Source organism: Triticum urartu, chromosome 4A (genome assembly GCF_056163025.1).
Source record: "Triticum urartu cultivar PI428250 chromosome 4A, HENAU_Tu73, whole genome shotgun sequence".
NCBI lineage: Eukaryota > Viridiplantae > Streptophyta > Magnoliopsida > Poales > Poaceae > Triticum > Triticum urartu.
In genome coordinates this window covers 295,691,367-295,698,873 of record NC_141876.1, presented here as the reverse complement: position 1 = coordinate 295,698,873, position 7,507 = coordinate 295,691,367, and the positions used below count along the sequence as shown (strand labels likewise).

At 48.7% G+C, this 7,507-nt stretch overlaps 1 long non-coding RNA gene across 1 annotated transcript; it reads right to left on the bottom strand.

The window, feature by feature from the left end:
• Nucleotides 1-1,819: 1,819 nt before the first annotated feature.
• LOC147975635 (uncharacterized) lies at nucleotides 1,820-5,394 on the bottom strand. Its single transcript, XR_015600984.1, has 2 exons — nucleotides 4,800-5,394; nucleotides 1,820-2,188 (listed from the first exon to the last, which is right to left on the bottom strand). It is a non-coding gene; the product is annotated as an uncharacterized LOC147975635 (long non-coding RNA).
• Nucleotides 5,395-7,507: the final 2,113 nt, after the last annotated feature.

Genomic DNA, 7,507 nt, shown 5'->3' with positions numbered 1-7,507 from the left:
CAAACTTGTAAGTAAAGGAGATTACTTAGGGTTGTTGAACTGTAATGCAGGCTCGTTTCAGTTATCGCTGTCCTTGAATGTTTAAAATCTCGGAGCCCGTGAAAATTGGGATCAGTGAGGATGTAGTACTTGATGAAGAACTCATAAGAGGTTATGTAGTTCCGTAATAATCTCGAGATACCAGGGGGTAATACTCGACAACAGATCAAAGTAGGGTTGGGCTGGGGTATTGCTATGCAGAAGACAAGTGCTTAAACTTGCATAGGAAATGGTATTTAAAGGAGAACATGGTCGGAACCATGATTGCAAAAGGTCAGATCCCAGATATAAGATGAACTTATACTGAGGGAATAATTAATTTAACAGAAGCTTTAATGATAAGATCTACATCGTGTCCATGGGCATGAACATAGGGTTCAAGGTCGACTCCCACTTGTTCAACGCATAACGTTTCATTCACCTCTCGTATTTCAAAAATGACATTACTTGTTGAAAGTTTTTACCTGGTGCAATACCAGATAAGTATGCCCCGTGAAATCTTTTGGGTTCACATAGTTTTAGAGAAGGTATAGGTTCAACCCATAGGGGCATCTTAGGAACATATACCACAAACTTCGAGCAAATAACTCAAGCTCGGAAGTAGAGCATGGTTGACAAAGGAGATGATACCAATTGCCAAAGGCATTATGTATCAGGGAGGATTCACAAGGCGGTAAAAAATGAAGGACACTGTCAAATAATAATCCAATAAAGGATCTAACGGTCCATATCAAAGCTGATGTGAGCATCGACACACAATCAGATAAAGAAACAATGCAAATGCATCTGATTATAAAACACCCGAATAATTTGATGCTTAGATAACAAAGGAATTATGATTTCCAAAACAAAGGATCAGAAGGAGACGCTCTGATTAAGAATGGATAAGTTGAACAGACTTAGGGGTACAACCGACGGCAATTTGATTGGTCGAGAACCAACTCATGTTTAAAATGGCGTTTGAGCCGGAAGGATGAATCCTAGGATCTGGTTGAGGATTGCGAGCATTCGCACTCATTGAATCAATGGGCTCAAAATGATAGTGGCAAGGGATTCCAATAAGATTACGAGACTTATGGGATTAACCATAATGCAAGCAAACAAGAATTTCAAGAGCAATAGGCTGCTTAGGATTTCCAGAGGATCGAATGGTATTTTCGAAGACTTTTGTGAAACATATGAACAACTGGGAATGAGCGGATACTCGATAAGTGTGAGGATTTATCCGTAAGGGTATTCACGTGACAAAGAACTGCAAGTCGGTAGGCACCAAGTTTTCTCGGAACAATAGAGAGTATTTCAGGGTATCTGGTAATAATAAGATCATCGGGGGATGATTGTAAGAATGACAAATGTACGTGGTCATCCATAGGGGTCTATCGATCGAAGTGAATTGCAAAAGCGACGGGCACAAGGCCCAGAGAGAACATCAAAGAGTATCTTCGAAATCTTCTGGGGCACTAAGCAATCATCTGGAGTAAGGGGCTCTCCGGGTGGGAGTAGTTACGAGAACCTAGAGTCAGAGTTAGCAAAATCATTTAATCCGAATAGAAGAGAGATCAGAATCCCAGAGTATAGACGAGGAGTAAAAGATCCTAATACCACCCAATGGCGACGTGGGCCCATGGGCCGCACAGCCATGTTAGTAAAAGTTTTGCAAAGTCTAGACACGACTTCGGCCAAGGAGTGTGGAAGGGGGATTCCTACAGGCAGTCGGCTCTGATACCAACTTGTGACGCCCCCGATTCGACCGTACACTAATCATACACGTAAACGTGTATGATCAAGATCATGGACTCACGGAAAGATATCACAACACAACTCTACAAATAAAATAAGTCATACAAGCATTATATTACAAGCCAGGGGCCTCGAGGGCTCGAATACAAGAGCTCGATCATAGACAGTCAGCGGAAGCAACAATATCTGAGTACAGACATAAGTTATACAAGTTTGCCTTAAGAAGGCTAGCACAAACTGGGATAAAGATCGATAGAGGCGCAGGCCTCCTGCCTGGGATCCTCCTAAACTACTCCTGGTCGCCGTCAGCGGGCTGCACGTAGTAGTAGGCACCTCCCGAGTAGTAGTAGTCATCATCGACAGTGGCGTCTGGCTCCTGGGCTCCAACGTCTGGTCGCAGCAATCGAGTCTAGAAAGGGGGAAAAGAGGGAGCAAAGCAACCGTGAGTACTCATCCAAAGTACTCGCAAGCAAGGAGCTACACTACATATGTATGCATTGGTATCAAATGGAATAAGGGTATCATAGGTGGACTGAACTGCAGAATGCCGGAATAAAAGGGGGATAGCTAGTCCTATCGAAGACTACGCTTCTGGTAACCTCCATCTTGCAGCAAGAGAAGAGAGTAGATGGTAAGTTCACCAAGTAGCATCGTGTAGCATAATCCTAACCGATGAGCCTCCCCTCATCGCCCTGTGAGAGAGCGATCACCGGTTGTATCTGGCATTTGGAAGGCTGTGTTTTATTAAGTATCCGGTTCTAGTTGTCATAAGGTCAAGGTAAAACTCCTAGTCATCCTGTTACCGAAGATCACGGCTATTCGAATAGATTAACTTCCTTGCAGGGGTGCACCACATAACCCAACACGCTCGATCCCATTTGGCCGGACACACTTTCCTGGGTCATGCCCAGCCTTGGAAGATCAACACGTCGCAGCCCTACCTAGGCACAACAGAGAGGTCAGCATGCCGGTCTAAATCCTATGGCGCAGGGGTCTGGGCCCATCGCCCATTGCACACCTGCACGTTGCGAGGGCGGCCAGAAGCAGACCTAGCCTAGCAGGCATTCCAGTCCAATCCGGCGCGCGCCGTTCAGTCGCTGATGTCACGAAGGCTTCGGCTGATACCACGACGTCGAGTGCCCATAACTGTCCCCGCGTAGATGGTTAGTGCGTATAGGCCAGTGGCCAGACTCAGATCAAATACCAAGATCTCAGTAAACGTGTTATCTTGAAATAACCGCGAACACCGACCAGGGATAGGCCCAGCTCTTTCCTAGGTGGTCTCAACCTACCATGTCGCTCCGCCACAAAGATCCACCTAGAGGGCCATCGGGACAAACGTCCTTTCGGACGCAATCCGTGAATCACTCGCGGGTACTCCTATGAGCGGACCCGTCTTTAGTCACCACAAATATCATATATTATGTATATAAGTATATACACGTGACCACCTCCCGAGTGATCACGACCCGATAGTATAGCATGGCAGACGGACAAGAATGCAGGGCCACTGATGGCAAACTAGCATCATATACTAAGCATTAGGGTTGCAGGTAAGGTATCAACAGTTGTAGCAACAATGACAGGCTATGCATCAGAATAGGATTAACGAGAAGCAGTAACATGCTACACTACTCTAATGCAAGCAGTATAGAGAAGAGGAGGCGATATCTGGTGATCAAGGGGGGGGGGCTTGCCTGGTTGCTCTGACAAGAGAGAGGGGTCGTCAACACCGTAGTCGAACTGGGTAGCAGCGGCGTCGGTCTCGGTGTCTAGCGAGAGAAGAGGGGGAAGAAACAATAAATATTAAGCAAACAGATGCCTAGCGATGCATGACATGACAAGTATCGGTGGTAGGGTGCCATAACGCGGTACGAGGTGGTACCGGTGAAGCGGGGAAACATCCGGGAAAGTATTCCCGGTGTTTCGCGTTTTCGGACAGATGAATCAAAGGGGGAAAGTTGCGTGTTTGCTATGCTAGGGGTGTGCGGTGGATGAACGGGCTACGTATCCGGAATCGTCTCGTCGTTCTGAGCAACTTTCATGTACAAAGTTTTTTCATCGTAGTTACGGTTAATTTTCTATGATTTCCCAAAGTTTTAAGTATTTTTTGAAATTTCTGGATTTATTATATTTAGTTTAATCCGAATTGACCAAGTCAATTTGACTAGTTAAAAGGGAATGTGTGGCCCACATGTCATATAGTATTTTCGTAAACAAATAAATAAACCTAACTTATCTAAATGAGGACCTGCATGTCATCTATTACTACTAATTAAATACTAGTACTAGCTAAACAGCAAAAATAATCCTAAAACTAATTTATCTAATTAAATTAGACCTAAACTAATTTGGGGCAGCTCCACACACGGCGACACACACGCTGTACACACATCACACACACCTACAGAACACACACAACGCACACACTCACCCACACACATCACACGCCACACTTGCACGGGGCGCTCGGCCATGGCAAACACGAACACACACAGCACACACACACCACGCACGGCCATGTACCTGGCCAACCGTAGTAGTGAGCGACCGCAGCAGAGTGGCTAGGAGCGGCCGTGAGCAGCGGCTAGACAAGCAGCAGCGCAGAGTAGCAGGAGAGCAAGAGCAGCAAGTAGCGGCATGAGCAGAAGAGCAGCAGCAGCAGCAACAGGCCGATGCAACGCACGGGAGCAGGCGAGCGGGCGCCGCGGGGCAGCAGCATCGTGAACCGGCGCGGCGAGTGGACGCGGGGCGCGGCCAGGGAGTGCCCCCGAGGCGGCCAGGAACCGCGTGAGCGCGACCACAGCGGTGAGCGCGAGTATCGGCCATGGCGAGGTAGGGCACGACGCGGTTGGTCGTCTACGTGCGGTCAGGGGCTTAGGCCGGAGCAGCACATGCATGCGGGCGCGACCATGGGCACGGACGGGCCAAACTCCGGCCATGGTGACTGGTCCTTGGAGGGCGACGCCTATAAAAACAGATCGAGGGCTAAAAGTAGGGGAATCGGGAGATGAGCTCACCGTGAAGCTCTTGGACGTGGTTAGGAGGCGTGGGGACGCCCAGGCGCGGCGAATCTGACGACGAATGACGGCAGCCGTGGCGGGGAAGGCGACCCGATGGCGAGGATACAAGGCATCCTAGCTTGTTTCACTGGTCAGGGACGAAGGAGACGACAGTGGTGAAGCTCCTAGACATCCTCCCGCACGCCGGGGAGGACAGTGGCCGCGGAATCGACGAGGGCCCGACGATGAAGTTTCGGTTTTATGCAAGGGAGTAAGAAACAACGCAAGGGGGGAAATGACTGAGGGCTAGGGTTTGTCCGTGGTGTGGGGGTTCTTATCTACCATGGCGAACCATGGGATGGCCGACACGGCGGCAACGGCGGCCATGGTGGCGTTGATGTGCGCCACGCACACTGCCTACTGTACGTGAGGATGAAGCAGACTAGAGGTGGGTTGGGTTGCTACTATTCCTAATGGGCTTAAGTGCACAGAAGCCTTTAGATTTTATTCGTTTTCATTTCTGTTATCACCTTTTCTTCTGTCTTGTATTTTCTTTAGCCACTATTTGGCTTTTGTAAAATATTCAACTGGTCACGTTATTACCATTGCAATATATAGCACTCCCACAAAAAGTTTGAGAGGCAATTGGAAAGTTTTGGAAATTTAAATAATTTAGAAAAGCATTTAAATTACTATCTTGGCCCTGTTTTAATTGTTTTAGGGCAATTAGATAGTTAAAAAAATGGGTTTCATCATGAAAAATATCCCGGGATTATTTGCCACACCTTGAACATTTTAGCTTCAACATTTGAAAATTTTTACCATTTGACTCCATTTTAAATTTGAACATCGAGTGGGTTTGAATCATCGCGAGTTTAACAACATAAATAACGGTGACGTGGCGTCATTAGTAGAGAGTTACTATAGCTTAATTATCCGGGCGTCACATCATCGAAGCATCGACCCACGTCTACAACATCAACGCGACAATCGACACCACCTCGTTGGCCCATGCCTGCAACATCGCAGCGACCGTTGACGCCGCCTCGACGGATGTTGTCGTCGAAGCATCGTCGTCTTGGCCGTCGAAGCATCGGCCCACGCCTGCAACATTGCCATGACTGTTGACGTCACCACGCCACCTCAACGGGCGTTGCCGTCGAAGCATCATTGTCTTAGCCGTCCAAGCATCGACCCACGGCTGAAGCATCGTCATGTCACTGCCGCCGCCTCGACGGGTGTTGCCGTCGAAGCATCGTCTCTTGGTCGTCGAAGCATCAGTGGGCCGTTGAAGCACGCCGACAACATCAACAAGATTGTCGATGTCGCCTTGATGTCGTGACCGTTGCAGCCGAGCCACCACCAACACCGTCGCACCACGCCTCATCACCATGGCCGTCGAAGCATGCCTAGCCACAACCAACACCGTCACACCATGCCTCATAACCATGGCCGTCGAAGCATGCCTCACAACACCGTCACAACACACCCCCTCGCCATGGTCATCGAAGCACGACTCACAAGTCGCAGCATCATCGCGGCCTTCGTCGTTGGATCACGCCTTGTCACCATGGCTGTCGAAGCATTGGCGCGCCGTTGAAGCACGCATGCAGCATCGGCGCGCGACCGAAGCTCGACGTTGTGGCCGTCGGAGCCGAGCTATCCACGCACCATCGTCACGTCGATGCTGAGCTATCCTCACACTATTGTCGCTATTAGAAGGGAGAGAGGGATTTGGTGGAATAGTTCATTGTATTGCTTGAGCCTCGTGGGCATATATATAGGAGTACAATCATCTACTTGAAGTACAAGACAAGCTAGAATAAATCCTAGTCTATCTCGTCTTTCCTAATAAACATTATACTCAACATCCCCCCACAGTCACAACGGTAGCGACGCAGACGGTGAGACTGGAGAAGAATCCAAAGGCAAGCCGACGGACACCCCCCACAGTCGTAACGGTCGACGCATCATGGAGTCGTGGCTGGAGTGGAAACCAACGAGGTTGCTCAAGCAGGAGGTAGCTCTGACACCCCCGATTTGACCGTACACTAATCATGCACGCAAATGTGTACGATCAAGATCAAGGACTCACGGGAAGATATCACAACACAACTCTACAAATAAAAAAAGTCATACAAGCATCATATTACAAGCCAGGGGCCTCGAAGGCTCGAATACAAGAGCTCAATCATAGACGAGTCAGCGGAAACAACAATATCTGAGTACAGACATAAGTTAAACAAGTTTTGCCTTAAGAAGGCTAGCACAAACTGGGATACAGATCGAAAGAGGCGCAGGCCTCCTGCCTGGGATCCTCCTAACTACTCCTGGTCGTCGTCAGCGGGCATCACGTAGTAATAGGCACCTCCGGTGTAGTAGGAGTCGTCGTCGAAGGTGGCGTCTGGCTCCTGGGATCCAACATCTGGTTGCGACAACCAGGTGGAAGGGATAGGGGGAAAAGAGGGAGAAAGCAACCGTGAGTACTCATCCAAAGTACTCGCAAGCAAGGAGCTACTCTACATATGCATGGGTATATGTGTAAAGGCCATATCGGTGGACTGAACTGCAGAATGCCAGAATAAGAGGGGGATAGCTAATCCTGTCGAAGACTACGCTTCTGGCAGCCTCCGTCTGGCAGCATGTAGAAGAGAGTAGATTGAAGTCCTCCAAGTAGCATCGTATAGCATAATCCTAACCGATGATCCTCCCCTCGTCGCCCTGTG